Source organism: Brachyhypopomus gauderio, unplaced genomic scaffold, assembly GCF_052324685.1.
Source record: "Brachyhypopomus gauderio isolate BG-103 unplaced genomic scaffold, BGAUD_0.2 sc90, whole genome shotgun sequence".
NCBI lineage: Eukaryota > Metazoa > Chordata > Actinopteri > Gymnotiformes > Hypopomidae > Brachyhypopomus > Brachyhypopomus gauderio.
Genome location: NW_027506911.1, coordinates 140,676 through 166,326, shown reverse-complemented (window position 1 = coordinate 166,326; position 25,651 = coordinate 140,676). Strand labels below are relative to the sequence as shown.

The 25,651-nt window shown below is 43.5% G+C and overlaps 50 non-coding genes across 50 annotated transcripts; 28 read left to right on the top strand and 22 right to left on the bottom strand.

The window, feature by feature from the left end:
• Nucleotides 1-74: 74 nt before the first annotated feature.
• On the bottom strand, nt 75-147 carry trnaa-ugc (transfer RNA alanine (anticodon UGC)). Its single transcript has one exon. It is a non-coding gene; the product is annotated as a tRNA-Ala (tRNA).
• Nucleotides 148-420: 273 nt separating this feature from the next.
• On the top strand, nt 421-493 carry trnaf-gaa (transfer RNA phenylalanine (anticodon GAA)). The gene has a single exon. It is a non-coding gene; the product is annotated as a tRNA-Phe (tRNA).
• Nucleotides 494-961: 468 nt separating this feature from the next.
• On the bottom strand, nt 962-1,034 carry trnaa-ugc (transfer RNA alanine (anticodon UGC)). The gene has a single exon. It is a non-coding gene; the product is annotated as a tRNA-Ala (tRNA).
• A 275-nt stretch (nt 1,035-1,309) lies between these two features.
• Nucleotides 1,310-1,382, top strand: trnaf-gaa (transfer RNA phenylalanine (anticodon GAA)). Its single transcript has one exon. It is a non-coding gene; the product is annotated as a tRNA-Phe (tRNA).
• Nucleotides 1,383-2,197: 815 nt separating this feature from the next.
• On the top strand, nt 2,198-2,270 carry trnaf-gaa (transfer RNA phenylalanine (anticodon GAA)). The gene has a single exon. It is a non-coding gene; the product is annotated as a tRNA-Phe (tRNA).
• Nucleotides 2,271-2,738: 468 nt separating this feature from the next.
• Nucleotides 2,739-2,811, bottom strand: trnaa-ugc (transfer RNA alanine (anticodon UGC)). Its single transcript has one exon. It is a non-coding gene; the product is annotated as a tRNA-Ala (tRNA).
• A 273-nt stretch (nt 2,812-3,084) lies between these two features.
• Nucleotides 3,085-3,157, top strand: trnaf-gaa (transfer RNA phenylalanine (anticodon GAA)). The gene has a single exon. It is a non-coding gene; the product is annotated as a tRNA-Phe (tRNA).
• Nucleotides 3,158-3,626: 469 nt separating this feature from the next.
• trnaa-ugc (transfer RNA alanine (anticodon UGC)) lies at nt 3,627-3,699 on the bottom strand. Its single transcript has one exon. It is a non-coding gene; the product is annotated as a tRNA-Ala (tRNA).
• A 275-nt stretch (nt 3,700-3,974) lies between these two features.
• Nucleotides 3,975-4,047, top strand: trnaf-gaa (transfer RNA phenylalanine (anticodon GAA)). The gene has a single exon. It is a non-coding gene; the product is annotated as a tRNA-Phe (tRNA).
• Nucleotides 4,048-4,515: 468 nt separating this feature from the next.
• On the bottom strand, nt 4,516-4,588 carry trnaa-ugc (transfer RNA alanine (anticodon UGC)). Its single transcript has one exon. It is a non-coding gene; the product is annotated as a tRNA-Ala (tRNA).
• Nucleotides 4,589-4,863: 275 nt separating this feature from the next.
• trnaf-gaa (transfer RNA phenylalanine (anticodon GAA)) lies at nt 4,864-4,936 on the top strand. The gene has a single exon. It is a non-coding gene; the product is annotated as a tRNA-Phe (tRNA).
• A 469-nt stretch (nt 4,937-5,405) lies between these two features.
• On the bottom strand, nt 5,406-5,478 carry trnaa-ugc (transfer RNA alanine (anticodon UGC)). Its single transcript has one exon. It is a non-coding gene; the product is annotated as a tRNA-Ala (tRNA).
• Nucleotides 5,479-5,753: 275 nt separating this feature from the next.
• On the top strand, nt 5,754-5,826 carry trnaf-gaa (transfer RNA phenylalanine (anticodon GAA)). The gene has a single exon. It is a non-coding gene; the product is annotated as a tRNA-Phe (tRNA).
• Nucleotides 5,827-6,294: 468 nt separating this feature from the next.
• trnaa-ugc (transfer RNA alanine (anticodon UGC)) lies at nt 6,295-6,367 on the bottom strand. The gene has a single exon. It is a non-coding gene; the product is annotated as a tRNA-Ala (tRNA).
• Nucleotides 6,368-6,640: 273 nt separating this feature from the next.
• Nucleotides 6,641-6,713, top strand: trnaf-gaa (transfer RNA phenylalanine (anticodon GAA)). Its single transcript has one exon. It is a non-coding gene; the product is annotated as a tRNA-Phe (tRNA).
• Nucleotides 6,714-7,181: 468 nt separating this feature from the next.
• On the bottom strand, nt 7,182-7,254 carry trnaa-ugc (transfer RNA alanine (anticodon UGC)). The gene has a single exon. It is a non-coding gene; the product is annotated as a tRNA-Ala (tRNA).
• A 275-nt stretch (nt 7,255-7,529) lies between these two features.
• trnaf-gaa (transfer RNA phenylalanine (anticodon GAA)) lies at nt 7,530-7,602 on the top strand. Its single transcript has one exon. It is a non-coding gene; the product is annotated as a tRNA-Phe (tRNA).
• A 469-nt stretch (nt 7,603-8,071) lies between these two features.
• trnaa-ugc (transfer RNA alanine (anticodon UGC)) lies at nt 8,072-8,144 on the bottom strand. The gene has a single exon. It is a non-coding gene; the product is annotated as a tRNA-Ala (tRNA).
• A 275-nt stretch (nt 8,145-8,419) lies between these two features.
• On the top strand, nt 8,420-8,492 carry trnaf-gaa (transfer RNA phenylalanine (anticodon GAA)). Its single transcript has one exon. It is a non-coding gene; the product is annotated as a tRNA-Phe (tRNA).
• A 468-nt stretch (nt 8,493-8,960) lies between these two features.
• On the bottom strand, nt 8,961-9,033 carry trnaa-ugc (transfer RNA alanine (anticodon UGC)). Its single transcript has one exon. It is a non-coding gene; the product is annotated as a tRNA-Ala (tRNA).
• Nucleotides 9,034-9,308: 275 nt separating this feature from the next.
• On the top strand, nt 9,309-9,381 carry trnaf-gaa (transfer RNA phenylalanine (anticodon GAA)). The gene has a single exon. It is a non-coding gene; the product is annotated as a tRNA-Phe (tRNA).
• Nucleotides 9,382-9,850: 469 nt separating this feature from the next.
• Nucleotides 9,851-9,923, bottom strand: trnaa-ugc (transfer RNA alanine (anticodon UGC)). The gene has a single exon. It is a non-coding gene; the product is annotated as a tRNA-Ala (tRNA).
• Nucleotides 9,924-10,196: 273 nt separating this feature from the next.
• Nucleotides 10,197-10,269, top strand: trnaf-gaa (transfer RNA phenylalanine (anticodon GAA)). The gene has a single exon. It is a non-coding gene; the product is annotated as a tRNA-Phe (tRNA).
• Nucleotides 10,270-10,737: 468 nt separating this feature from the next.
• trnaa-ugc (transfer RNA alanine (anticodon UGC)) lies at nt 10,738-10,810 on the bottom strand. Its single transcript has one exon. It is a non-coding gene; the product is annotated as a tRNA-Ala (tRNA).
• A 275-nt stretch (nt 10,811-11,085) lies between these two features.
• trnaf-gaa (transfer RNA phenylalanine (anticodon GAA)) lies at nt 11,086-11,158 on the top strand. The gene has a single exon. It is a non-coding gene; the product is annotated as a tRNA-Phe (tRNA).
• A 469-nt stretch (nt 11,159-11,627) lies between these two features.
• trnaa-ugc (transfer RNA alanine (anticodon UGC)) lies at nt 11,628-11,700 on the bottom strand. The gene has a single exon. It is a non-coding gene; the product is annotated as a tRNA-Ala (tRNA).
• Nucleotides 11,701-11,975: 275 nt separating this feature from the next.
• trnaf-gaa (transfer RNA phenylalanine (anticodon GAA)) lies at nt 11,976-12,048 on the top strand. The gene has a single exon. It is a non-coding gene; the product is annotated as a tRNA-Phe (tRNA).
• A 468-nt stretch (nt 12,049-12,516) lies between these two features.
• On the bottom strand, nt 12,517-12,589 carry trnaa-ugc (transfer RNA alanine (anticodon UGC)). The gene has a single exon. It is a non-coding gene; the product is annotated as a tRNA-Ala (tRNA).
• A 275-nt stretch (nt 12,590-12,864) lies between these two features.
• trnaf-gaa (transfer RNA phenylalanine (anticodon GAA)) lies at nt 12,865-12,937 on the top strand. The gene has a single exon. It is a non-coding gene; the product is annotated as a tRNA-Phe (tRNA).
• An 816-nt stretch (nt 12,938-13,753) lies between these two features.
• trnaf-gaa (transfer RNA phenylalanine (anticodon GAA)) lies at nt 13,754-13,826 on the top strand. Its single transcript has one exon. It is a non-coding gene; the product is annotated as a tRNA-Phe (tRNA).
• Nucleotides 13,827-14,294: 468 nt separating this feature from the next.
• trnaa-ugc (transfer RNA alanine (anticodon UGC)) lies at nt 14,295-14,367 on the bottom strand. Its single transcript has one exon. It is a non-coding gene; the product is annotated as a tRNA-Ala (tRNA).
• Nucleotides 14,368-14,642: 275 nt separating this feature from the next.
• Nucleotides 14,643-14,715, top strand: trnaf-gaa (transfer RNA phenylalanine (anticodon GAA)). Its single transcript has one exon. It is a non-coding gene; the product is annotated as a tRNA-Phe (tRNA).
• An 816-nt stretch (nt 14,716-15,531) lies between these two features.
• trnaf-gaa (transfer RNA phenylalanine (anticodon GAA)) lies at nt 15,532-15,604 on the top strand. The gene has a single exon. It is a non-coding gene; the product is annotated as a tRNA-Phe (tRNA).
• A 468-nt stretch (nt 15,605-16,072) lies between these two features.
• On the bottom strand, nt 16,073-16,145 carry trnaa-ugc (transfer RNA alanine (anticodon UGC)). The gene has a single exon. It is a non-coding gene; the product is annotated as a tRNA-Ala (tRNA).
• Nucleotides 16,146-16,420: 275 nt separating this feature from the next.
• Nucleotides 16,421-16,493, top strand: trnaf-gaa (transfer RNA phenylalanine (anticodon GAA)). The gene has a single exon. It is a non-coding gene; the product is annotated as a tRNA-Phe (tRNA).
• Nucleotides 16,494-17,309: 816 nt separating this feature from the next.
• On the top strand, nt 17,310-17,382 carry trnaf-gaa (transfer RNA phenylalanine (anticodon GAA)). Its single transcript has one exon. It is a non-coding gene; the product is annotated as a tRNA-Phe (tRNA).
• A 468-nt stretch (nt 17,383-17,850) lies between these two features.
• On the bottom strand, nt 17,851-17,923 carry trnaa-ugc (transfer RNA alanine (anticodon UGC)). Its single transcript has one exon. It is a non-coding gene; the product is annotated as a tRNA-Ala (tRNA).
• A 275-nt stretch (nt 17,924-18,198) lies between these two features.
• trnaf-gaa (transfer RNA phenylalanine (anticodon GAA)) lies at nt 18,199-18,271 on the top strand. The gene has a single exon. It is a non-coding gene; the product is annotated as a tRNA-Phe (tRNA).
• Nucleotides 18,272-19,087: 816 nt separating this feature from the next.
• trnaf-gaa (transfer RNA phenylalanine (anticodon GAA)) lies at nt 19,088-19,160 on the top strand. Its single transcript has one exon. It is a non-coding gene; the product is annotated as a tRNA-Phe (tRNA).
• A 468-nt stretch (nt 19,161-19,628) lies between these two features.
• trnaa-ugc (transfer RNA alanine (anticodon UGC)) lies at nt 19,629-19,701 on the bottom strand. Its single transcript has one exon. It is a non-coding gene; the product is annotated as a tRNA-Ala (tRNA).
• A 275-nt stretch (nt 19,702-19,976) lies between these two features.
• Nucleotides 19,977-20,049, top strand: trnaf-gaa (transfer RNA phenylalanine (anticodon GAA)). The gene has a single exon. It is a non-coding gene; the product is annotated as a tRNA-Phe (tRNA).
• A 468-nt stretch (nt 20,050-20,517) lies between these two features.
• Nucleotides 20,518-20,590, bottom strand: trnaa-ugc (transfer RNA alanine (anticodon UGC)). The gene has a single exon. It is a non-coding gene; the product is annotated as a tRNA-Ala (tRNA).
• A 275-nt stretch (nt 20,591-20,865) lies between these two features.
• Nucleotides 20,866-20,938, top strand: trnaf-gaa (transfer RNA phenylalanine (anticodon GAA)). Its single transcript has one exon. It is a non-coding gene; the product is annotated as a tRNA-Phe (tRNA).
• Nucleotides 20,939-21,406: 468 nt separating this feature from the next.
• Nucleotides 21,407-21,479, bottom strand: trnaa-ugc (transfer RNA alanine (anticodon UGC)). The gene has a single exon. It is a non-coding gene; the product is annotated as a tRNA-Ala (tRNA).
• Nucleotides 21,480-21,754: 275 nt separating this feature from the next.
• trnaf-gaa (transfer RNA phenylalanine (anticodon GAA)) lies at nt 21,755-21,827 on the top strand. The gene has a single exon. It is a non-coding gene; the product is annotated as a tRNA-Phe (tRNA).
• Nucleotides 21,828-22,294: 467 nt separating this feature from the next.
• trnaa-ugc (transfer RNA alanine (anticodon UGC)) lies at nt 22,295-22,367 on the bottom strand. Its single transcript has one exon. It is a non-coding gene; the product is annotated as a tRNA-Ala (tRNA).
• Nucleotides 22,368-22,642: 275 nt separating this feature from the next.
• Nucleotides 22,643-22,715, top strand: trnaf-gaa (transfer RNA phenylalanine (anticodon GAA)). The gene has a single exon. It is a non-coding gene; the product is annotated as a tRNA-Phe (tRNA).
• A 1,287-nt stretch (nt 22,716-24,002) lies between these two features.
• Nucleotides 24,003-24,075, bottom strand: trnaa-ugc (transfer RNA alanine (anticodon UGC)). Its single transcript has one exon. It is a non-coding gene; the product is annotated as a tRNA-Ala (tRNA).
• Nucleotides 24,076-24,350: 275 nt separating this feature from the next.
• On the top strand, nt 24,351-24,423 carry trnaf-gaa (transfer RNA phenylalanine (anticodon GAA)). The gene has a single exon. It is a non-coding gene; the product is annotated as a tRNA-Phe (tRNA).
• Nucleotides 24,424-25,239: 816 nt separating this feature from the next.
• On the top strand, nt 25,240-25,312 carry trnaf-gaa (transfer RNA phenylalanine (anticodon GAA)). Its single transcript has one exon. It is a non-coding gene; the product is annotated as a tRNA-Phe (tRNA).
• Nucleotides 25,313-25,651: the final 339 nt, after the last annotated feature.

The window sequence follows — 25,651 nt, the reverse complement described above, 5'->3', positions numbered from 1 at the left end:
AAATTATTCCCTTAAGACTAAAGCTGGCTGCTTCATGCTTATCGTAAGCAAGCAAGGAGTCAGTAAGAGAGCTTTGGAGAATGTGGGCATCGATCCCACTACCTCTCGCATGCAAAGCGAGCGCTCTACCACTTGAGCTAATCCCCCTCTCAAGAGTTTATTCTTTTGATTGGAGTTTTAAGGAAAGCTTACGGATCAGCTCAGCCCGACTAGGAAATAATACCGAATCCAGCATTGACCCACAAGGTTTTCTCATGTCAGCGTCATGATAAACATTGCCAAATTAGGTCTTGCTGTACCTGTCCGTGAATTTCACTGTGCCGAAACCGTTACGCTGTGAAAGCATGTTGCAAGAACCTAAGGAAAGGTAAGTCGTTGATAAAGTTTCGTTTGCATCTCGACGTGGTTTATCTGCAGTTTGCCGGAATAGCTCAGTTGGGAGAGCGTTAGACTGAAGATCTAAAGGTCCCTGGTTCGATCCCGGGTTTCGGCATGAACTCGACCTAGCTAGGCGGAAAGCCTCAGCTTTTGAATGACCTGTGCATTCAGTTGAAAAATTATAAACAGACATAAACTGTTTGATGTTTTGTTGTGAGATTTCACAGTGGGATTGTCAGAACTCGAGACTCTAGATGTTCAATTCATCTGCTGATAAAGCATTTGGAGAAGGAAATGTGTAGGTGTCAACTTGCATGTACGCGTTGTCCAAAAGCATAGGTGTACCACTTCACGACATGCTTAAGTTTTGACTGAATTGGACTTTCCTCTGCTTCCTTCGGCTTATGGACAGCCTTTGTCCAAAAGTAAAAAGAGATGTGGCAAAGTTGTCAACTGTTTGCTGGAGGAATCCAAAGTGACCATGTTCTAAGAGACCTTTGAAGGTCATGAAATTATTCCCTTAAGACTAAAGCTGGCTGCTTCATGCTTATCGTAAGCAAGCAAGGAGTCAGTAAGAGAGCTTTGGAGAATGTGGGCATCGATCCCACTACCTCTCGCATGCAAAGCGAGCGCTCTACCACTTGAGCTAATCCCCCTCTCAAGAGTTTATTCTTTTGATTGGAGTTTTAAGGAAAGCTTACGGATCAGCTCAGCCCGACTAGGAAATAATACCGAATCCAGCATTGACCCACAAGGTTTTCTCATGTTGGCATCATGATAAACATTGCCAAATTAGGTCTTGCCGTACCTGTCCGTGAATTTCACTGTGCCGAAACCGTTACGCTGTGAAAGCATGTTGCAAGAACCTAAGGAAAGGTAACAGTCGTTGATAAAGTTTCGATTGCATCTCGACGTGGTTTATCTGCAGCTTGCCGAAATAGCTCAGTTGGGAGAGCGTTAGACTGAAGATCTAAAGGTCCCTGGTTCGATCCCGGGTTTCGGCATGAACTCGACCTAGCTAGGTGGAAAGCCTCAGCTTTTGAATGACCTGTGCATTCTGTTGAAAAAATTATAAACAGACATAAACTGTTTGATGTTTTGTTGTGAGATTTCACAGTGGGATTGTCAGAACTCGAGACTCTAGATGTTCAATTCATCTGCTGATAAAGCATTTGGAGAAGGAAATGTGTAGGTGTCAACTTGCATGTACGCGTTGTCCAAAAGCATAGGTGTACCACTTCACGACATGCTTAAGTTTTGACTGAATTGGACTTTCCTCTGCTTCCTTCGGCTTATGGACAGCCTTTGTCCAAAAGTAAAAAGAGATGTGGCAAAGATGTCAACTGTTTGCTGGAGGAATCCAAAGTGACCATGTTCTAAGAGACCTTTGAAGGTCATGAAATTATTCCCTTAAGACTAAAGCTGGCTGCTTCATGCTTATCGTAAGCAAGCAAGGAGTCAGTAAGAGAGCTTTGGAGAATGTGGGCATCGATCCCAGTACCTCTCGCATGCAAAGCGAGCGCTCTACCACTTGAGCTAATCCCCCTCTCAAGAGTTTATTCTTTTGATTGGAGTTTTAAGGAAAGCTTACGGATCAGCTCAGCCCGACTAGGAAATAATACCGAATCCAGCATTGACCCACAAGGTTTTCTCATGTCAGCGTCATGATAAACATTGCCAAATTAGGTCTTGCTGTACCTGTCCGTGAATTTCACTGTGCCGAAACCGTTACGCTGTGAAAGCATGTTGCAAGAACCTAAGGAAAGGTAAGTCGTTGATAAAGTTTCGTTTGCATCTCGACGTGGTTTATCTGCAGTTTGCCGGAATAGCTCAGTTGGGAGAGCGTTAGACTGAAGATCTAAAGGTCCCTGGTTCGATCCCGGGTTTCGGCATGAACTCGACCTAGCTAGGCGGAAAGCCTCAGCTTTTGAATGACCTGTGCATTCAGTTGAAAAATTATAAACAGACATAAACTGTTTGATGTTTTGTTGTGAGATTTCACAGTGGGATTGTCAGAACTCGAGACTCTAGATGTTCAATTCATCTGCTGATAAAGCATTTGGAGAAGGAAATGTGTAGGTGTCAACTTGCATGTACGCGTTGTCCAAAAGCATAGGTGTACCACTTCACGACATGCTTAAGTTTTGACTGAATTGGACTTTCCTCTGCTTCCTTCGGCTTATGGACAGCCTTTGTCCAAAAGTAAAAAGAGATGTGGCAAAGATGTCAACTGTTTGCTGGAGGAATCCAAAGTGACCATGTTCTAAGAGACCTTTGAAGGTCATGAAATTATTCCCTTAAGACTAAAGCTGGCTGCTTCATGCTTATCGTAAGCAAGCAAGGAGTCAGTAAGAGAGCTTTGGAGAATGTGGGCATCGATCCCACTACCTCTCGCATGCAAAGCGAGCGCTCTACCACTTGAGCTAATCCCCCTCTCAAGAGTTTATTCTTTTGATTGGAGTTTTAAGGAAAGCTTACGGATCAGCTCAGCCCGACTAGGAAATAATACCGAATCCAGCATTGACCCACAAGGTTTTCTCATGTCAGCGTCATGATAAACATTGCCAAATTAGGTCTTGCTGTACCTGTCCGTGAATTTCACTGTGCCGAAACCGTTACGCTGTGAAAGCATGTTGCAAGAACCTAAGGAAAGGTAAGTCGTTGATAAAGTTTCGTTTGCATCTCGACGTGGTTTATCTGCAGTTTGCCGGAATAGCTCAGTTGGGAGAGCGTTAGACTGAAGATCTAAAGGTCCCTGGTTCGTTCCCGGGTTTCGGCATGAACTCGACCTAGCTAGGTGGAAAGCCTCAGCTTTTGAATGACCTGTGCATTCTGTTGAAAAAATTATAAACAGACATAAACTGTTTGATGTTTTGTTGTGAGATTTCACAGTGGGATTGTCAGAACTCGAGACTCTAGATGTTCAATTCATCTGCTGATAAAGCATTTGGAGAAGGAAATGTGTAGGTGTCAACTTGCATGTACGCGTTGTCCAAAAGCATAGGTGTACCACTTCACGACATGCTTAAGTTTTGACTGAATTGGACTTTCCTCTGCTTCCTTCGGCTTATGGACAGCCTTTGTCCAAAAGTAAAAAGAGATGTGGCAAAGATGTCAACTGTTTGCTGGAGGAATCCAAAGTGACCATGTTCTAAGAGACCTTTGAAGGTCATGAAATTATTCCCTTAAGACTAAAGCTGGCTGCTTCATGCTTATCGTAAGCAAGCAAGGAGTCAGTAAGAGAGCTTTGGAGAATGTGGGCATCGATCCCACTACCTCTCGCATGCAAAGCGAGCGCTCTACCACTTGAGCTAATCCCCCTCTCAAGAGTTTATTCTTTTGATTGGAGTTTTAAGGAAAGCTTACGGATCAGCTCAGCCCGACTAGGAAATAATACCGAATCCAGCATTGACCCACAAGGTTTTCTCATGTTGGCATCATGATAAACATTGCCAAATTAGGTCTTGCTGTACCTGTCCGTGAATTTCACTGTGCCGAAACCGTTACGCTGTGAAAGCATGTTGCAAGAACCTAAGGAAAGGTAACAGTCGTTGATAAAGTTTCGTTTGCATCTCGACGTGGTTTATCTGCAGTTTGCCGGAATAGCTCAGTTGGGAGAGCGTTAGACTGAAGATCTAAAGGTCCCTGGTTCGATCCCGGGTTTCGGCATGAACTCGACCTAGCTAGGCGGAAAGCCTCAGCTTTTGAATGACCTGTGCATTCAGTTGAAAAATTATAAACAGACATAAACTGTTTGATGTTTTGTTGTGAGATTTCACAGTGGGATTGTCAGAACTCGAGACTCTAGATGTTCAATTCATCTGCTGATAAAGCATTTGGAGAAGGAAATGTGTAGGTGTCAACTTGCATGTACGCGTTGTCCAAAAGCATAGGTGTACCACTTCACGACATGCTTAAGTTTTGACTGAATTGGACTTTCCTCTGCTTCCTTCGGCTTATGGACAGCCTTTGTCCAAAAGTAAAAAGAGATGTGGCAAAGATGTCAACTGTTTGCTGGAGGAATCCAAAGTGACCATGTTCTAAGAGACCTTTGAAGGTCATGAAATTATTCCCTTAAGACTAAAGCTGGCTGCTTCATGCTTATCGTAAGCAAGCAAGGAGTCAGTAAGAGAGCTTTGGAGAATGTGGGCATCGATCCCACTACCTCTCGCATGCAAAGCGAGCGCTCTACCACTTGAGCTAATCCCCCTCTCAAGAGTTTATTCTTTTGATTGGAGTTTTAAGGAAAGCTTACGGATCAGCTCAGCCCGACTAGGAAATAATACCGAATCCAGCATTGACCCACAAGGTTTTCTCATGTTGGCATCATGATAAACATTGCCAAATTAGGTCTTGCCGTACCTGTCCGTGAATTTCACTGTGCCGAAACCGTTACGCTGTGAAAGCATGTTGCAAGAACCTAAGGAAAGGTAACAGTCGTTGATAAAGTTTCGATTGCATCTCGACGTGGTTTATCTGCAGCTTGCCGAAATAGCTCAGTTGGGAGAGCGTTAGACTGAAGATCTAAAGGTCCCTGGTTCGATCCCGGGTTTCGGCATGAACTCGACCTAGCTAGGTGGAAAGCCTCAGCTTTTGAATGACCTGTGCATTCTGTTGAAAAAATTATAAACAGACATAAACTGTTTGATGTTTTGTTGTGAGATTTCACAGTGGGATTGTCAGAACTCGAGACTCTAGATGTTCAATTCATCTGCTGATAAAGCATTTGGAGAAGGAAATGTGTAGGTGTCAACTTGCATGTACGCGTTGTCCAAAAGCATAGGTGTACCACTTCACGACATGCTTAAGTTTTGACTGAATTGGACTTTCCTCTGCTTCCTTCGGCTTATGGACAGCCTTTGTCCAAAAGTAAAAAGAGATGTGGCAAAGATGTCAACTGTTTGCTGGAGGAATCCAAAGTGACCATGTTCTAAGAGACCTTTGAAGGTCATGAAATTATTCCCTTAAGACTAAAGCTGGCTGCTTCATGCTTATCGTAAGCAAGCAAGGAGTCAGTAAGAGAGCTTTGGAGAATGTGGGCATCGATCCCACTACCTCTCGCATGCAAAGCGAGCGCTCTACCACTTGAGCTAATCCCCCTCTCAAGAGTTTATTCTTTTGATTGGAGTTTTAAGGAAAGCTTACGGATCAGCTCAGCCCGACTAGGAAATAATACCGAATCCAGCATTGACCCACAAGGTTTTCTCATGTTGGCATCATGATAAACATTGCCAAATTAGGTCTTGCTGTACCTGTCCGTGAATTTCACTGTGCCGAAACCGTTACGCTGTGAAAGCATGTTGCAAGAACCTAAGGAAAGGTAACAGTCGTTGATAAAGTTTCGTTTGCATCTCGACGTGGTTTATCTGCAGCTTGCCGAAATAGCTCAGTTGGGAGAGCGTTAGACTGAAGATCTAAAGGTCCCTGGTTCGATCCCGGGTTTCGGCATGAATTCGACCTAGCTAGGTGGAAAGCCTCAGCTTTTGAATGACCTGTGCATTCTGTTGAAAAATTATAAACAGACATAAACTGTTTGATGTTTTGTTGTGAGATTTCACAGTGGGATTGTCAGAACTCAAGACTCTAGATGTTCAATTCATCTGCTGATAAAGCATTTGGAGAAGGAAATGTGTAGGTGTCAACTTGCATGTACGCGTTGTCCAAAAGCATAGGTGTACCACTTCACGACATGCTTAAGTTTTGACTGAATTGGACTTTCCTCTGCTTCCTTCGGCTTATGGACAGCCTTTGTCCAAAAGTAAAAAGAGATGTGGCAAAGATGTCAACTGTTTGCTGGAGGAATCCAAAGTGACCATGTTCTAAGAGACCTTTGAAGGTCATGAAATTATTCCCTTAAGACTAAAGCTGGCTGCTTCATGCTTATCGTAAGCAAGCAAGGAGTCAGTAAGAGAGCTTTGGAGAATGTGGGCATCGATCCCACTACCTCTCGCATGCAAAGCGAGCGCTCTACCACTTGAGCTAATCCCCCTCTCAAGAGTTTATTCTTTTGATTGGAGTTTTAAGGAAAGCTTACGGATCAGCTCAGCCCGACTAGGAAATAATACCGAATCCAGCATTGACCCACAAGGTTTTCTCATGTCAGCGTCATGATAAACATTGCCAAATTAGGTCTTGCTGTACCTGTCCGTGAATTTCACTGTGCCGAAACCGTTACGCTGTGAAAGCATGTTGCAAGAACCTAAGGAAAGGTAAGTCGTTGATAAAGTTTCGTTTGCATCTCGACGTGGTTTATCTGCAGTTTGCCGGAATAGCTCAGTTGGGAGAGCGTTAGACTGAAGATCTAAAGGTCCCTGGTTCGATCCCGGGTTTCGGCATGAACTCGACCTAGCTAGGCGGAAAGCCTCAGCTTTTGAATGACCTGTGCATTCAGTTGAAAAATTATAAACAGACATAAACTGTTTGATGTTTTGTTGTGAGATTTCACAGTGGGATTGTCAGAACTCGAGACTCTAGATGTTCAATTCATCTGCTGATAAAGCATTTGGAGAAGGAAATGTGTAGGTGTCAACTTGCATGTACGCGTTGTCCAAAAGCATAGGTGTACCACTTCACGACATGCTTAAGTTTTGACTGAATTGGACTTTCCTCTGCTTCCTTCGGCTTATGGACAGCCTTTGTCCAAAAGTAAAAAGAGATGTGGCAAAGATGTCAACTGTTTGCTGGAGGAATCCAAAGTGACCATGTTCTAAGAGACCTTTGAAGGTCATGAAATTATTCCCTTAAGACTAAAGCTGGCTGCTTCATGCTTATCGTAAGCAAGCAAGGAGTCAGTAAGAGAGCTTTGGAGAATGTGGGCATCGATCCCACTACCTCTCGCATGCAAAGCGAGCGCTCTACCACTTGAGCTAATCCCCCTCTCAAGAGTTTATTCTTTTGATTGGAGTTTTAAGGAAAGCTTACGGATCAGCTCAGCCCGACTAGGAAATAATACCGAATCCAGCATTGACCCACAAGGTTTTCTCATGTTGGCATCATGATAAACATTGCCAAATTAGGTCTTGCCGTACCTGTCCGTGAATTTCACTGTGCCGAAACCGTTACGCTGTGAAAGCATGTTGCAAGAACCTAAGGAAAGGTAACAGTCGTTGATAAAGTTTCGATTGCATCTCGACGTGGTTTATCTGCAGCTTGCCGAAATAGCTCAGTTGGGAGAGCGTTAGACTGAAGATCTAAAGGTCCCTGGTTCGATCCCGGGTTTCGGCATGAACTCGACCTAGCTAGGTGGAAAGCCTCAGCTTTTGAATGACCTGTGCATTCTGTTGAAAAAATTATAAACAGACATAAACTGTTTGATGTTTTGTTGTGAGATTTCACAGTGGGATTGTCAGAACTCGAGACTCTAGATGTTCAATTCATCTGCTGATAAAGCATTTGGAGAAGGAAATGTGTAGGTGTCAACTTGCATGTACGCGTTGTCCAAAAGCATAGGTGTACCACTTCACGACATGCTTAAGTTTTGACTGAATTGGTCTTTCCTCTGCTTCCTTCGGCTTATGGACAGCCTTTGTCCAAAAGTAAAAAGAGATGTGGCAAAGATGTCAACTGTTTGCTGGAGGAATCCAAAGTGACCATGTTCTAAGAGACCTTTGAAGGTCATGAAATTATTCCCTTAAGACTAAAGCTGGCTGCTTCATGCTTATCGTAAGCAAGCAAGGAGTCAGTAAGAGAGCTTTGGAGAATGTGGGCATCGATCCCACTACCTCTCGCATGCAAAGCGAGCGCTCTACCACTTGAGCTAATCCCCCTCTCAAGAGTTTATTCTTTTGATTGGAGTTTTAAGGAAAGCTTACGGATCAGCTCAGCCCGACTAGGAAATAATACCGAATCCAGCATTGACCCACAAGGTTTTCTCATGTTGGCATCATGATAAACATTGCCAAATTAGGTCTTGCTGTACCTGTCCGTGAATTTCACTGTGCCGAAACCGTTACGCTGTGAAAGCATGTTGCAAGAACCTAAGGAAAGGTAACAGTCGTTGATAAAGTTTCGTTTGCATCTCGACGTGGTTTATCTGCAGCTTGCCGAAATAGCTCAGTTGGGAGAGCGTTAGACTGAAGATCTAAAGGTCCCTGGTTCGATCCTGGGTTTCGGCATGAATTCGACCTAGCTAGGTGGAAAGCCTCAGCTTTTGAATGACCTGTGCATTCTGTTGAAAAATTATAAACAGACATAAACTGTTTGATGTTTTGTTGTGAGATTTCACAGTGGGATTGTCAGAACTCAAGACTCTAGATGTTCAATTCATCTGCAGATAAAGCATTTGGAGAAGGAAATGTGTAGGTGTCAACTTGCATGTACGCGTTGTCCAAAAGCATAGGTGTACCACTTCACGACATGCTTAAGTTTTGACTGAATTGGACTTTCCTCTGCTTCCTTCGGCTTATGGACAGTCTTTGTCCAAAAGTAAAAAGAGATGTGGCAAAGATGTCAACTGTTTGCTGGAGGAATCCAAAGTGACCATGTTCTAAGAGACCTTTGAAGGTCATGAAATGATTCCCTTAAGACTAGAGCTGGCTGCTTCATGCTTATCGTAAGCAAGCAAGGAGTCAGTAAGAGAGCTTTGGAGAATGTGGGCATCGATCCCACTACCTCTCGCATGCAAAGCGAGCGCTCTACCACTTGAGCTAATCCCCCTCTCAAGAGTTTATTCTTTTGATTGGAGTTTTAAGGAAAGCTTACGGATCAGCTCAGCCCGACTAGGAAATAATACCGAATCCAGCATTGACCCACAAGGTTTTCTCATGTTGGCATCATGATAAACATTGCCAAATTAGGTCTTGCCGTACCTGTCCGTGAATTTCACTGTGCCGAAACCGTTACGCTGTGAAAGCATGTTGCAAGAACCTAAGGAAAGGTAACAGTCGTTGATAAAGTTTCGATTGCATCTCGACGTGGTTTATCTGCAGCTTGCCGAAATAGCTCAGTTGGGAGAGCGTTAGACTGAAGATCTAAAGGTCCCTGGTTCGATCCCGGTTTTCGGCATGAACTCGACCTAGCTAGGTGGAAAGCCTCAGCTTTTGAATGACCTGTGCATTCTGTTGAAAAAATTATAAACAGACATAAACTGTTTGATGTTTTGTTGTGAGATTTCACAGTGGGATTGTCAGAACTCGAGACTCTAGATGTTCAATTCATCTGCTGATAAAGCATTTGGAGAAGGAAATGTGTAGGTGTCAACTTGCATGTACGCGTTGTCCAAAAGCATAGGTGTACCACTTCACGACATGCTTAAGTTTTGACTGAATTGGACTTTCCTCTGCTTCCTTCGGCTTATGGACAGCCTTTGTCCAAAAGTAAAAAGAGATGTGGCAAAGATGTCAACTGTTTGCTGGAGGAATCCAAAGTGACCATGTTCTAAGAGACCTTTGAAGGTCATGAAATTATTCCCTTAAGACTAAAGCTGGCTGCTTCATGCTTATCGTAAGCAAGCAAGGAGTCAGTAAGAGAGCTTTGGAGAATGTGGGCATCGATCCCACTACCTCTCGCATGCAAAGCGAGCGCTCTACCACTTGAGCTAATCCCCCTCTCAAGAGTTTATTCTTTTGATTGGAGTTTTAAGGAAAGCTTACGGATCAGCTCAGCCCGACTAGGAAATAATACCGAATCCAGCATTGACCCACAAGGTTTTCTCATGTCAGCGTCATGATAAACATTGCCAAATTAGGTCTTGCTATACCTGTCCGTGAATTTCACTGTGCCGAAACCGTTATGCTGTGAAAGCATGTTGCAAGAACCTAAGGAAAGGTAAGTCGTTGATAAAGTTTCGTTTGCATCTCGACGTGGTTTATCTGCAGTTTGCCGGAATAGCTCAGTTGGGAGAGCGTTAGACTGAAGATCTAAAGGTCCCTGGTTCGATCCCGGGTTTCGGCATGAACTCGACCTAGCTAGGCGGAAAGCCTCAGCTTTTGAATGACCTGTGCATTCAGTTGAAAAATTATAAACAGACATAAACTGTTTGATGTTTTGTTGTGAGATTTCACAGTGGGATTGTCAGAACTCGAGACTCTAGATGTTCAATTCATCTGCTGATAAAGCATTTGGAGAAGGAAATGTGTAGGTGTCAACTTGCATGTACGCGTTGTCCAAAAGCATAGGTGTACCACTTCACGACATGCTTAAGTTTTGACTGAATTGGACTTTCCTCTGCTTCCTTCGGCTTATGGACAGCCTTTGTCCAAAAGTAAAAAGAGATGTGGCAAAGATGTCAACTGTTTGCTGGAGGAATCCAAAGTGACCATGTTCTAAGAGACCTTTGAAGGTCATGAAATTATTCCCTTAAGACTAAAGCTGGCTGCTTCATGCTTATCGTAAGCAAGCAAGGAGTCAGTAAGAGAGCTTTGGAGAATGTGGGCATCGATCCCACTACCTCTCGCATGCAAAGCGAGCGCTCTACCACTTGAGCTAATCCCCCTCTCAAGAGTTTATTCTTTTGATTGGAGTTTTAAGGAAAGCTTACGGATCAGCTCAGCCCGACTAGGAAATAATACCGAATCCAGCATTGACCCACAAGGTTTTCTCATGTTGGCATCATGATAAACATTGCCAAATTAGGTCTTGCCGTACCTGTCCGTGAATTTCACTGTGCCGAAACCGTTACGCTGTGAAAGCATGTTGCAAGAACCTAAGGAAAGGTAACAGTCGTTGATAAAGTTTCGATTGCATCTCGACGTGGTTTATCTGCAGCTTGCCGAAATAGCTCAGTTGGGAGAGCGTTAGACTGAAGATCTAAAGGTCCCTGGTTCGATCCCGGGTTTCGGCATGAACTCGACCTAGCTAGGTGGAAAGCCTCAGCTTTTGAATGACCTGTGCATTCTGTTGAAAAAATTATAAACAGACATAAACTGTTTGATGTTTTGTTGTGAGATTTCACAGTGGGATTGTCAGAACTCGAGACTCTAGATGTTCAATTCATCTGCTGATAAAGCATTTGGAGAAGGAAATGTGTAGGTGTCAACTTGCATGTACGCGTTGTCCAAAAGCATAGGTGTACCACTTCACGACATGCTTAAGTTTTGACTGAATTGGACTTTCCTCTGCTTCCTTCGGCTTATGGACAGCCTTTGTCCAAAAGTAAAAAGAGATGTGGCAAAGATGTCAACTGTTTGCTGGAGGAATCCAAAGTGACCATGTTCTAAGAGACCTTTGAAGGTCATGAAATTATTCCCTTAAGACTAAAGCTGGCTGCTTCATGCTTATCGTAAGCAAGCAAGGAGTCAGTAAGAGAGCTTTGGAGAATGTGGGCATCGATCCCACTACCTCTCGCATGCAAAGCGAGCGCTCTACCACTTGAGCTAATCCCCCTCTCAAGAGTTTATCCTTTTGATTGGAGTTTTAAGGAAAGCTTACGGATCAGCTCAGCCCGACTAGGAAATAATACCGAATCCAGCATTGACCCACAAGGTTTTCTCATGTTGGCATCATGATAAACATTGCCAAATTAGGTCTTGCTGTACCTGTCCGTGAATTTCACTGTGCCGAAACCGTTACGCTGTGAAAGCATGTTGCAAGAACCTAAGGAAAGGTAACAGTCGTTGATAAAGTTTCGTTTGCATCTCAACGTGGTTTATCTGCAGCTTGCCGAAATAGCTCAGTTGGGAGAGCGTTAGACTGAAGATCTAAAGGTCCCTGGTTCGATCCCGGGTTTCGGCATGAATTCGACCTAGCTAGGTGGAAAGCCTCAGCTTTTGAATGACCTGTGCATTCAGTTGAAAAATTATAAACAGACATAAACTGTTTGATGTTTTGTTGTGAGATTTCACAGTGGGATTGTCAGAACTCGAGACTCTAGATGTTCAATTCATCTGCTGATAAAGCATTTGGAGAAGGAAATGTGTAGGTGTCAACTTGCATGTACGCGTTGTCCAAAAGCATAGGTGTACCACTTCACGACATGCTTAAGTTTTGACTGAATTGGACTTTCCTCTGCTTCCTTCGGCTTATGGACAGTCTTTGTCCAAAAGTAAAAAGAGATGTGGCAAAGATGTCAACTGTTTGCTGGAGGAATCCAAAGTGACCATGTTCTAAGAGACCTTTGAAGGTCATGAAATGATTCCCTTAAGATTAGAGCTGGCTGCTTCATGCTTATCGTAAGCAAGCAAGGAGTCAGTAAGAGAGCTTTGGAGAATGTGGGCATCGATCCCACTACCTCTCGCATGCAAAGCGAGCGCTCTACCACTTGAGCTAATCCCCCTCTCAAGAGTTTATACTTTTGATTGGAGTTTTAAGGAAAGCTTACGGATCAGCTCAGCCCGACTAGGAAATAATACCGAATCCAGCATTGACCCACAAGGTTTTCTCATGTTGGCATCATGATAAACATTGCCAAATTAGGTCTTGCCGTACCTGTCCGTGAATTTCACTGTGCCGAAACCGTTACGCTGTGAAAGCATGTTGCAAGAACCTAAGGAAAGGTAACAGTCGTTGATAAAGTTTCGTTTGCATCTCGACGTGGTTTATCTGCAGCTTGCCGAAATAGCTCAGTTGGGAGAGCTTTAGACTGAAGATCTAAAGCTCCCTGGTTCGATCCTGGGTTTCGGCATGAACTCGACCTAGCTAGGTGCAAAGCCTCAGCTTTTGAATGACCTGTGCATTCAGTTGAAAAATTATAAACAGACATAAACTGTTTGATGTTTTGTTGTGAGATTTCACAGTGGGATTGTCAGAACTCGAGACTCTAGATGTTCAATTCATCTGCTGATAAAGCATTTGGAGAAGGAAATGTGTAGGTGTCAACTTGCATGTACGCGTTGTCCAAAAGCATAGGTGTACCACTTCACGACATGCTTAAGTTTTGACTGAATTGGACTTTCCTCTGCTTCCTTCGGCTTATGGACAGCCTTTGTCCAAAAGTAAAAAGAGATGTGGCAAAGATGTCAACTGTTTGCTGGAGGAATCCAAAGTGACCATGTTCTAAGAGACCTTTGAAGGTCATGAAATTATTCCCTTAAGACTAGAGCTGGCTGCTTCATGCTTATCGTAAGCAAGCAAGGAGTCAGTAAGAGAGCTTTGGAGAATGTGGGCATCGATCCCACTACCTCTCGCATGCAAAGCTAGCGCTCTACCACTTGAGCTAATCCCCCTCTCAAGAGTTTATCCTTTTGATTGGAGTTTTAAGGAAAGCTTACGGATCAGCTCAGCCCGACTAGGAAATAATACCGAATCCAGCATTGACCCACAAGGTTTTCTCATGTTGGCATCATGATAAACATTGCCAAATTAGGTCTTGCCATACCTGTCCGTGAATTTCACTGTGCCGAAACCGTTACGCTGTGAAAGCATGTTGCAAGAACCTAAGGAAAGGTAACAGTCGTTGATAAAGTTTCGTTTGCATCTCGACGTGGTTTATCTGCAGCTTGCCGAAATAGCTCAGTTGGGAGAGCGTTAGACTGAAGATCTAAAGGTCCCTGGTTCGATCCCGGGTTTCGGCATGAATTCGACCTAGCTAGGTGGAAAGCCTCAGCTTTTGAATGACCTGTGCATTCAGTTGAAAAATTATAAACAGACATAAACTGTTTGATGTTTTGTTGTGAGATTTCACAGTGGGATTGTCAGAACTCGAGACTCTAGATGTTCAATTCATCTGCTGATAAAGCATTTGGAGAAGGAAATGTGTAGGTGTCAACTTGCATGTACGCGTTGTCCAAAAGCATAGGTGTACCACTTCACGACATGCTTAAGTTTTGACTGAATTGGACTTTCCTCTGCTTCCTTCGGCTTATGGACAGCCTTTGTCCAAAAGTAAAAAGAGATGTGGCAAAGATGTCAACTGTTTGCTGGAGGAATCCAAAGTGACCATGTTCTAAGAGACCTTTGAAGGTCATGAAATTATTCCCTTAAGACTAAAGCTGGCTGCTTCATGCTTATCGTAAGCAAGCAAGGAGTCAGTAAGAGAGCTTTGGAGAATGTGGGCATCGATCCCACTACCTCTCGCATGCAAAGCGAGCGCTCTACCACTTGAGCTAATCCCCCTCTCAAGAGTTTATTCTTTTGATTGGAGTTTTAAGGAAAGCTTACGGATCAGCTCAGCCCGACTAGGAAATAATACCGAATCCAGCATTGACCCACAAGGTTTTCTCATGTTGGCATCATGATAAACATTGCCAAATTAGGTCTTGCTGTACCTGTCCGTGAATTTCACTGTGCCGAAACCGTTACGCTGTGAAAGCATGTTGCAAGAACCTAAGGAAAGGTAACAGTCGTTGATAAAGTTTCGTTTGCATCTCGACGTGGTTTATCTGCAGCTTGCCGAAATAGCTCAGTTGGGAGAGCGTTAGACTGAAGATCTAAAGGTCCCTGGTTCGATCCCGGGTTTCGGCATGAACTCGACCTAGCTAGGCGGAAAGCCTCAGCTTTTGAATGACCTGTGCATTCTGTTGAAAAATTATAAACAGACATAAACTGTTTGATGTTTTGTTGTGAGATTTCACAGTGGGATTGTCAGAACTCGAGACTCTAGATGTTCAATTCATCTGCTGATAAAGCATTTGGAGAAGGAAATGTGTAGGTGTCAACTTGCATGTACGCGTTGTCCAAAAGCATAGGTGTACCACTTCACGACATGCTTAAGTTTTGACTGAATTGGACTTTCCTCTGCTTCCTTCGGCTTATGGACAGCCTTTGTCCAAAAGTAAAAAGAGATGTGGCAAAGATGTCAACTGTTTGCTGGAGGAATCCAAAGTGACCATGTTCTAAGAGACCTTTGAAGGTCATGAAATTATTCCCTTAAGACTAGAGATGGCTGCTTCATGCTTATCGTAAGCAAGCAAGGAGTCAGTAAGAGAGCTTTGGAGAATGTGGGCATCGATCCCACTACCTCTCGCATGCAAAGCTAGCGCTCTACCACTTGAGCTAATCCCCCTCTCAAGAGTTTATCCTTTTGATTGGAGTTTTAAGGAAAGCTTACGGATCAGCTCAGCCCGACTAGGAAATAATACCGAATCCAGCATTGACCCACAAGGTTTTCTCATGTTGGCATCATGATAAACATTGCCAAATTAGGTCTTGCCATACCTGTCCGTGAATTTCACTGTGCCGAAACCGTTACGCTGTGAAAGCATGTTGCAAGAACCTAAGGAAAGGTAACAGTCGTTGATAAAGTTTCGTTTGCATCTCGACGTGGTTTATCTGCAGCTTGCCGAAATAGCTCAGTTGGGAGAGCGTTAGACTGAAGATCTAAAGGTCCCTGGTTCGATCCCGGGTTTCGGCATGAATTCGACCTAGCTAGGTGGAAAGCCTCAGCTTTTGAATGACCTGTGCATTCAGTTGAAAAATTATAAACAGACATAAACTGTTTGATGTTTTGTTGTGAGATTTCACAGTGGGATTGTCAGAACTCGAGACTCTAGATGTTCAATTCATCTGCTGATAAAGCATTTGGAGAAGGAAATGTGTAGGTGTCAACTTGCATGTACGCGTTGTCCAAAAGCATAGGTGTACCACTTCACGACATGCTTAAGTTTTGACTGAATTGGACTTTCCTCTGCTTCCTTCGGCTTATGGACAGCCTTTGTCCAAAAGTAAAAAGAGATGTGGCAAAGATGTCAACTGTTTGCTGGAGGAATCCAAAGTGACCATGTTCTAAGAGACCTTTGAAGGTCATGAAATTATTCCCTTAAGACTAAAGCTGGCTGCTTCATGCTTATCGTAAGCGAGCAAGGAGTCAGTAAGAGAGCTTTGGAGAATGTGGGCATCGATCCCACTACCTCTCGCATGCAAAGCGAGCGCTCTACCACTTGAGCTAATCCCCCTCTCAAGAGTTTATTCTTTTGATTGGAGTTTTAAGGAAAGCTTACGGATCAGCTCAGCCCGACTAGGAAATAATACCGAATCCAGCATTGACCCACAAGGTTTTCTCATGTTGGCATCATGATAAACATTGCCAAATTAGGTCTTGCTGTACCTGTCCGTGAATTTCACTGTGCCGAAACCGTTACGCTGTGAAAGCATGTTGCAAGAACCTAAGGAAAGGTAACAGTCGTTGATAAAGTTTCGTTTGCATCTCGACGTGGTTTATCTGCAGCTTGCCGAAATAGCTCAGTTGGGAGAGCGTTAGACTGAAGATCTAAAGGTCCCTGGTTCGATCCCGGGTTTCGGCATGAACTCGACCTAGCTAGGCGGAAAGCCTCAGCTTTTGAATGACCTGTGCATTCTGTTGAAAAATTATAAACAGACATAAACTGTTTGATGTTTTGTTGTGAGATTTCACAGTGGGATTGTCAGAACTCGAGACTCTAGATGTTCAATTCATCTGCTGATAAAGCATTTGGAGAAGGAAATGTGTAGGTGTCAACTTGCATGTACGCGTTGTCCAAAAGCATAGGTGTACCACTTCACGACATGCTTAAGTTTTGACTGAATTGGACTTTCCTCTGCTTCCTTCGGCTTATGGACAGCCTTTGTCCAAAAGTAAAAAGAGATGTGGCAAAGATGTCAACTGTTTGCTGGAGGAATCCAAAGTGACCATGTTCTAAGAGACCTTTGAAGGTCATGAAATTATTCCCTTAAGACTAGAGCTGGCTGCTTCATGCTTATCGTAAGCAAGCAAGGAGTCAGTAAGAGAGCTTTGGAGAATGTGGGCATCGATCCCACTACCTCTCGCATGCAAAGCTAGCGCTCTACCACTTGAGCTAATCCCCCTCTCAAGAGTTTATCCTTTTGATTGGAGTTTTAAGGAAAGCTTACGGATCAGCTCAGCCCGACTAGGAAATAATACCGAATCCAGCATTGACCCACAAGGTTTTCTCATGTTGGCATCATGATAAACATTGCCAAATTAGGTCTTGCCATACCTGTCCGTGAATTTCACTGTGCCGAAACCGTTACGCTGTGAAAGCATGTTGCAAGAACCTAAGGAAAGGTAACAGTCGTTGATAAAGTTTCGTTTGAATCTCGACGTGGTTTATCTGCAGCTTGCCGAAATAGCTCAGTTGGGAGAGCGTTAGACTGAAGATCTAAAGGTCCCTGGTTCGATCCCGGGTTTTGGCATGAATTCGACCTAGCTAGGTGGAAAGCCTCAGCTTTTGAATGACCTGTGCATTCAGTTGAAAAATTATAAACAGACATAAACTGTTTGATGTTTTGTTGTGAGATTTCACAGTGGGATTGTCAGAACTCGAGACTCTAGATGTTCAATTCATCTGCTGATAAAGCATTTGGAGAAGGAAATGTGTAGGTGTCAACTTGCATGTACGCGTTGTCCAAAAGCATAGGTGTACCACTTCACGACATGCTTAAGTTTTGACTGAATTGGACTTTCCTCTGCTTCCTTCGGCTTATGGACAGCCTTTGTCCAAAAGTAAAAAGAGATGTGGCAAAGATGTCAACTGTTTGCTGGAGGAATCCAAAGTGACCATGTTCTAAGAGACCTTTGAAGGTCATGAAATTATTCCTTTAAGACTAAAGCTGGCTGCTTCATGCTTATCGTAAGCAAGCAAGGAGTCAGTAAGAGAGCTTTGGAGAATGTGGGCATCGATCCCACTACCTCTCGCATGCAAAGCGAGCGCTCTACCACTTGAGCTAATCCCCCTCTCAAGAGTTTATTCTTTTGATTGGAGTTTTAAGGAAAGCTTACGGATCAGCTCAGCCCGACTAGGAAATAATACCGAATCCAGCATTGACCCACAAGGTTTTCTCATGTTGGCATCATGATAAACATTGCCAAATTAGGTCTTGCTGTACCTGTCCGTGAATTTCACTGTGCCGAAACCGTTACGCTGTGAAAGCATGTTGCAAGAACCTAAGGAAAGGTAACAGTCGTTGATAAAGTTTCGTTTGCATCTCGACGTGGTTTATCTGCAGCTTGCCGAAATAGCTCAGTTGGGAGAGCGTTAGACTGAAGATCTAAAGGTCCCTGGTTCGATCCCGGGTTTCGGCATGAACTCGACCTAGCTAGGCGGAAAGCCTCAGCTTTTGAATGACCTGTGCATTCTGTTGAAAAATTATAAACAGACATAAACTGTTTGATGTTTTGTTGTGAGATTTCACAGTGGGATTGTCAGAACTCGAGACTCTAGATGTTCAATTCATCTGCTGATAAAGCATTTGGAGAAGGAAATGTGTAGGTGTCAACTTGCATGTACGCGTTGTCCAAAAGCATAGGTGTACCACTTCACGACATGCTTAAGTTTTGACTGAATTGGACTTTCCTCTGCTTCCTTCGGCTTATGGACAGCCTTTGTCCAAAAGTAAAAAGAGATGTGGCAAAGATGTCAACTGTTTGCTGGAGGAATCCAAAGTGACCATGTTCTAAGAGACCTTTGAAGGTCATGAAATTATTCCCTTAAGACTAGAGCTGGCTGCTTCATGCTTATCGTAAGCAAGCAAGGAGTCAGTAAGAGAGCTTTGGAGAATGTGGGCATCGATCCCACTACCTCTCGCATGCAAAGCTAGCGCTCTACCACTTGAGCTAATCCCCCTCTCAAGAGTTTATCCTTTTGATTGGAGTTTTAAGGAAAGCTTACGGATCAGCTCAGCCCGACTAGGAAATAATACCGAATCCAGCATTGACCCACAAGGTTTTCTCATGTTGGCATCATGATAAACATTGCCAAATTAGGTCTTGCCATACCTGTCCGTGAATTTCACTGTGCCGAAACCGTTACGCTGTGAAAGCATGTTGCAAGAACCTAAGGAAAGGTAACAGTCGTTGATAAAGTTTCGTTTGCATCTCGACGTGGTTTATCTGCAGCTTGCCGAAATAGCTCAGTTGGGAGAGCGTTAGACTGAAGATCTAAAGGTCCCTGGTTCGATCCTGGGTTTCGGCATGAATTCGACCTAGCTAGGTGGAAAGCCTCAGCTTTTGAATGACCTGTGCATTCTGTTGAAAAATTATAAACAGACATAAACTGTTTGATGTTTCGTTGTGAGATTTCACAGTGGGATTGTCAGAACTCGAGACTCTAGATGTTCAATTCATCTGCTGATAAAGCATTTGGAGAAGGAAATGTGTAGGTGTCAACTTGCATGTATGCGTTGTCCAAAAGCATAGGTGTACCACTTCACGACATGCTTAAGTTTTGACTGAATTGGACTTTCCTCTGCTTCCTTCGGCTTATGGACAGCCTTTGTCCAAAAGTAAAAAGAGATGTGGCAAAGATGTCAACTGTTTGCTGGAGGAATCCAAAGTGACCATGTTCTAAGAGACCTTTGAAGGTCATGAAATTATTCCCTTAAGACTAAAGCTGGCTGCTTCATGCTTATCGTAAGCAAGCAAGGAGTAAGTAAGAGAGCTTTGGAGAATGTGGGCATCGATCCCACTACCTCTCGCATGCAAAGCGAGCGCTCTACCACTTGAGCTAATCCCCCTCTCAAGAGTTTATTCTTTTGATTGGAGTTTTAAGGAAAGCTTACGGATCAGCTCAGCCCGACTAGGAAATAATACCGAATCCAGCATTGACCCACAAGGTTTTCTCATGTTGGCATCATGATAAACATTGCCAAATTAGGTCTTGCCGTACCTGTCCGTGAATTTCACTGTGCCGAAACCGTTACGCTGTGAAAGCATGTTGCAAGAACCTAAGGAAAGGTAACAGTCGTTGATAAAGTTTCGTTTGCATCTCGACGTGGTTTACCTGCAGTTTGCCGGAATAGCTCAGTTGGGAGAGCGTTAGACTGAAGATCTAAAGGTCCCTGGTTCGATCCTGGGTTTCGGCATGAATTCGACCTAGCTAGGTGGAAAGCCTCAGCTTTTGAATGACCTGTGCATTCTGTTGAAAAATTATAAACAGACATAAACTGTTTGATGTTTCGTTGTGAGATTTCACAGTGGGATTGTCAGAACTCGAGACTCTAGATGTTCAATTCATCTGCTGATAAAGCATTTGGAGAAGGAAATGTGTAGGTGTCAACTTGCATGTATGCGTTGTCCAAAAGCATAGGTGTACCACTTCACGACATGCTTAAGTTTTGACTGAATTGGACTTTCCTCTGCTTCCTTCGGCTTATGGACAGCCTTTGTCCAAAAGTAAAAAGAGATGTGGCAAAGATGTCAACTGTTTGCTGGAGGAATCCAAAGTGACCATGTTCTAAGAGACCTTTGAAGGTCATGAAATTATTCCCTTAAGACTAAAGCTGGCTGCTTCATGCTTATCGTAAGCAAGCAAGGAGTAAGTAAGAGAGCTTTGGAGAATGTGGGCATCGATCCCACTACCTCTCGCATGCAAAGCGAGCGCTCTACCACTTGAGCTAATCCCCCTCTCAAGAGTTTATTCTTTTGATTGGAGTTTTAAGGAAAGCTTACGGATCAGCTCAGCCCGACTAGGAAATAATACCGAATCCAGCATTGACCCACAAGGTTTTCTCATGTTGGCATCATGATAAACATTGCCAAATTAGGTCTTGCCGTACCTGTCCGTGAATTTCACTGTGCCGAAACCGTTACGCTGTGAAAGCATGTTGCAAGAACCTAAGGAAAGGTAACAGTCGTTGATAAAGTTTCGTTTGCATCTCGACGTGGTTTACCTGCAGTTTGCCGGAATAGCTCAGTTGGGAGAGCGTTAGACTGAAGATCTAAAGGTCCCTGGTTCGATCCTGGGTTTCGGCATGAACTCGACCTAGCTAGGCGGAAAGCCTCAGCTTTTGAATGACCTGTGCATTCAGTTGAAAAATTATAAACAGACATAAACTGTTTGATGTTTTGTTGTGAGATTTCACAGTGGGATTGTCAGAACTCGAGACTCTAGATGTTCAATTCATCTGCTGATAAAGCATTTGGAGAAGGAAATGTGTAGGTGTCAACTTGCATGTACGCGTTGTCCAAAAGCATAGGTGTACCACTTCACGACATGCTTAAGTTTTGACTGAATTGGACTTTCCTCTGCTTCCTTCGGCTTATGGACAGCCTTTGTCCAAAAGTAAAAAGAGATGTGGCAAAGATGTCAACTGTTTGCTGGAGGAATCCAAAGTGACCATGTTCTAAGAGACCTTTGAAGGTCATGAAATTATTCCCTTAAGACTAAAGCTGGCTGCTTCATGCTTATCGTAAGCAAGCAAGGAGTCAGTAAGAGAGCTTTGGAGAATGTGGGCATCGATCCCACTACCTCTCGCATGCAAAGCGAGCGCTCTACCACTTGAGCTAATCCCCCTCTCAAGAGTTTATTCTTTTGATTGGAGTTTTAAGGAAAGCTTACGGATCAGCTCAGCCCGACTAGGAAATAATACCGAATCCAGCATTGACCCACAAGGTTTTCTCATGTTGGCATCATGATAAACATTGCCAAATTAGGTCTTGCCGTACCTGTCCGTGAATTTCACTGTGCCGAAACCGTTACGCTGTGAAAGCATGTTGCAAGAACCTAAGGAAAGGTAACAGTCGTTGATAAAGTTTCGATTGCATCTCGACGTGGTTTATCTGCAGCTTGCCGAAATAGCTCAGTTGGGAAAGCGTTAGACTGAAGATCTAAAGGTCCCTGGTTCGATCCCGGGTTTCGGCATGAACTCGACCTAGCTAGGTGGAAAGCCTCAGCTTTTGAATGACCTGTGCATTCTGTTGAAAAAATTATAAACAGACATAAACTGTTTGATGTTTTGTTGTGAGATTTCACAGTGGGATTGTCAGAACTCGAGACTCTAGATGTTCAATTCATCTGCTGATAAAGCATTTGGAGAAGGAAATGTGTAGGTGTCAACTTGCATGTACGCGTTGTCCAAAAGCATAGGTGTACCACTTCACGACATGCTTAAGTTTTGACTGAAATGGACTTTCCTCTGCTTCCTTCGGCTTATGGACAGCCTTTGTCCAAAAGTAAAAAGAGATGTGGCAAAGATATCAACTGTTTGCTGGAGGAATCCAAAGTGACCATGTTCTAAGAGACCTTTGAAGGTCATGAAATTATTCCCTTAAGACTAAAGCTGGCTGCTTCATGCTTATCGTAAGCAAGCAAGGAGTCAGTAAGAGCTTTGGAGAATGTGGGCATCGATCCCACTACCTCTCGCATGCAAAGCGAGCGCTCTACCACTTGAGCTAATCCCCCTCTCAAGAGTTTATTCTTTTGATTGGAGTTTTAAGGAAAGCTTACGGATCAGCTCAGCCCGACTAGGAAATAATACCGAATCCAGCATTGACCCACAAGGTTTTCTCATGTTGGCATCATGATAAACATTGCCAAATTAGGTCTTGCTGTACCTGTCCGTGAATTTCACTGTGCCGAAACCGTTACGCTGTGAAAGCATGTTGCAAGAACCTAAGGAAAGGTAACAGTCGTTGATAAAGTTTCGTTTGCATCTCGACGTGGTTTATCTGCAGCTTGCCGAAATAGCTCAGTTGGGAGAGCGTTAGACTGAAGATCTAAAGGTCCCTGGTTCGGTCCCGGGTTTCGGCATGAACTCGACCTAGCTAGGTGGAAAGCCTCAGCTTTTGAATGACCTGTGCATTCTGTTGAAAAATTATAAACAGACATAAACTGTTTGATGTTTTGTTGTGAGATTTCACAGTGGGATTGTCAGAACTCGAGACTCTAGATCAGGGGTGTCAAACATACGGCCCGCGGGCCGGAACCGGCCCCCAAGGAGGTTCGATCAGGCCCGCAGGATAATTTGAAAGTGGAACAAATGCATAAAAGACATGGAATTAATATTTTTTATTCGTTGCAATTCATGGATTATCCGCTAAGGGGCGCACTCTTTCCATCAGAGTAGAAGACAAGCCGCATCACTGAGACAGACTGAATACAGCAGACGGTATCAATGCGCCATCCGCTGGTTGTTACGACGTTGTTAATACCTTGGTCTCTACCTCTCCGCTACACCCTCATTAGCCAAAATGTATGTATGAAGTTTACAGATTTACAGGACAGGCGAACACTTTCTTCATTACACATTTAAAATCACTCTCCTTAGTTTGTAAGGTGTACGCAGGGATTACATTTAGATTTTATATGCGTATGTGTAAGTGGTTTAAAAATTCCTTTCTTTAAAAGTCTCATTTAATCTTAAAGTGCATTACTATATTTTTCAGTACCAATTAAAGTTTTGTGCCTTTGTACAATCAGTGGGATCAGTTGCAATGCATATTTGTGAATGATAAAAGTAAATTGCACATTTGTCTAAGCCTAAGGAAATATGAGGTGTTTCATGTAATGTTTTGTAAAAGGATAGTTCATTAAATTTCAATATTTTCCTAATGTTCTTGTGCTTCTTTACACCAAAGCAAAGGAAAGACATGATATTTTGGTTATTTATAGCAGAGTATGGTATAATTTTAATGGTCCGGCCCACTTGACATCTCCCTAGGCCGTATGTGGCCCACAATGCGAAATGAGTTTGACACCCCTGCTCTAGATGTTCAATTCATCTGCTGATAAAGCATTTGGAGAAGGAAATGTGTAGGTGTCAACTTGCATGTACGCGTTGTCCAAAAGCATAGGTGTACCACTTCACGACATGCTTAAGTTTTGACTGAATTGGACTTTCCTCTGCTTCCTTCGGCTTATGGACAGCCTTTGTCCAAAAGTAAAAAGAGATGTGGCAAAGATGTCAACTGTTTGCTGGAGGAATCCAAAGTGACCATGTTCTAAGAGACCTTTGAAGGTCATGAAATTATTCCCTTAAGACTAAAGCTGGCTGCTTCATGCTTATCGTAAGCAAGCAAGGAGTCAGTAAGAGAGCTTTGGAGAATGTGGGCATCGATCCCACTACCTCTCGCATGCAAAGCGAGCGCTCTACCACTTGAGCTAATCCCCCTCTCAAGAGTTTATTCTTTTGATTGGAGTTTTAAGGAAAGCTTACGGATCAGCTCAGCCCGACTAGGAAATAATACCGAATCCAGCATTGACCCACAAGGTTTTCTCATGTTGGCATCATGATAAACATTGCCAAATTAGGTCTTGCTGTACCTGTCCGTGAATTTCACTGTGCCGAAACCGTTACGCTGTGAAAGCATGTTGCAAGAACCTAAGGAAAGGTAACAGTCGTTGATAAAGTTTCGTTTGCATCTCGACGTGGTTTATCTGCAGCTTGCCGAAATAGCTCAGTTGGGAGAGCGTTAGACTGAAGATCTAAAGGTCCCTGGTTCGATCCCGGGTTTCGGCATGAACTCGACCTAGCTAGGCGGAAAGCCTCAGCTTTTGAATGACCTGTGCATTCTGTTGAAAAATTATAAACAGACATAAACTGTTTGATGTTTTGTTGTGAGATTTCACAGTGGGATTGTCAGAACTCGAGACTCTAGATGTTCAATTCATCTGCTGATAAAGCATTTGGAGAAGGAAATGTGTAGGTGTCAACTTGCATGTACGCGTTGTCCAAAAGCATAGGTGTACCACTTCACGACATGCTTAAGTTTTGACTGAATTGGACTTTCCTCTGCTTCCTTCGGCTTATGGACAGCCTTTGTCCAAAAGTAAAAAGAGATGTGGCAAAGATGTCAACTGTTTGCTGGAGGAATCCAAAGTGACCATGTTCTAAGAGACCTTTGAAGGTCATGAAATTATTCCCTTAAGACTAGAGCTGGCTGCTTCATGCTTATCGTAAGCAAGCAAGGAGTCAGTAAGAGAGCTTTGGAGAATGTGGGCATCGATCCCACTACCTCTCGCATGCAAAGCTAGCGCTCTACCACTTGAGCTAATCCCCCTCTCAAGAGTTTATCCTTTTGATTGGAGTTTTAAGGAAAGCTTACGGATCAGCTCAGCCCGACTAGGAAATAATACCGAATCCAGCATTGACCCACAAGGTTTTCTCATGTTGGCATCATGATAAACATTGCCAAATTAGGTCTTGCCATACCTGTCCGTGAATTTCACTGTGCCGAAACCGTTACGCTGTGAAAGCATGTTGCAAGAACCTAAGGAAAGGTAACAGTCGTTGATAAAGTTTCGTTTGAATCTCGACGTGGTTTATCTGCAGCTTGCCGAAATAGCTCAGTTGGGAGAGCGTTAGACTGAAGATCTAAAGGTCCCTGGTTCGATCCCGGGTTTTGGCATGAATTCGACCTAGCTAGGTGGAAAGCCTCAGCTTTTGAATGACCTGTGCATTCAGTTGAAAAATTATAAACAGACATAAACTGTTTGATGTTTTGTTGTGAGATTTCACAGTGGGATTGTCAGAACTCGAGACTCTAGATGTTCAATTCATCTGCTGATAAAGCATTTGGAGAAGGAAATGTGTAGGTGTCAACTTGCATGTACGCGTTGTCCAAAAGCATAGGTGTACCACTTCACGACATGCTTAAGTTTTGACTGAATTGGACTTTCCTCTGCTTCCTTCGGCTTATGGACAGCCTTTGTCCAAAAGTAAAAAGAGATGTGGCAAAGATGTCAAC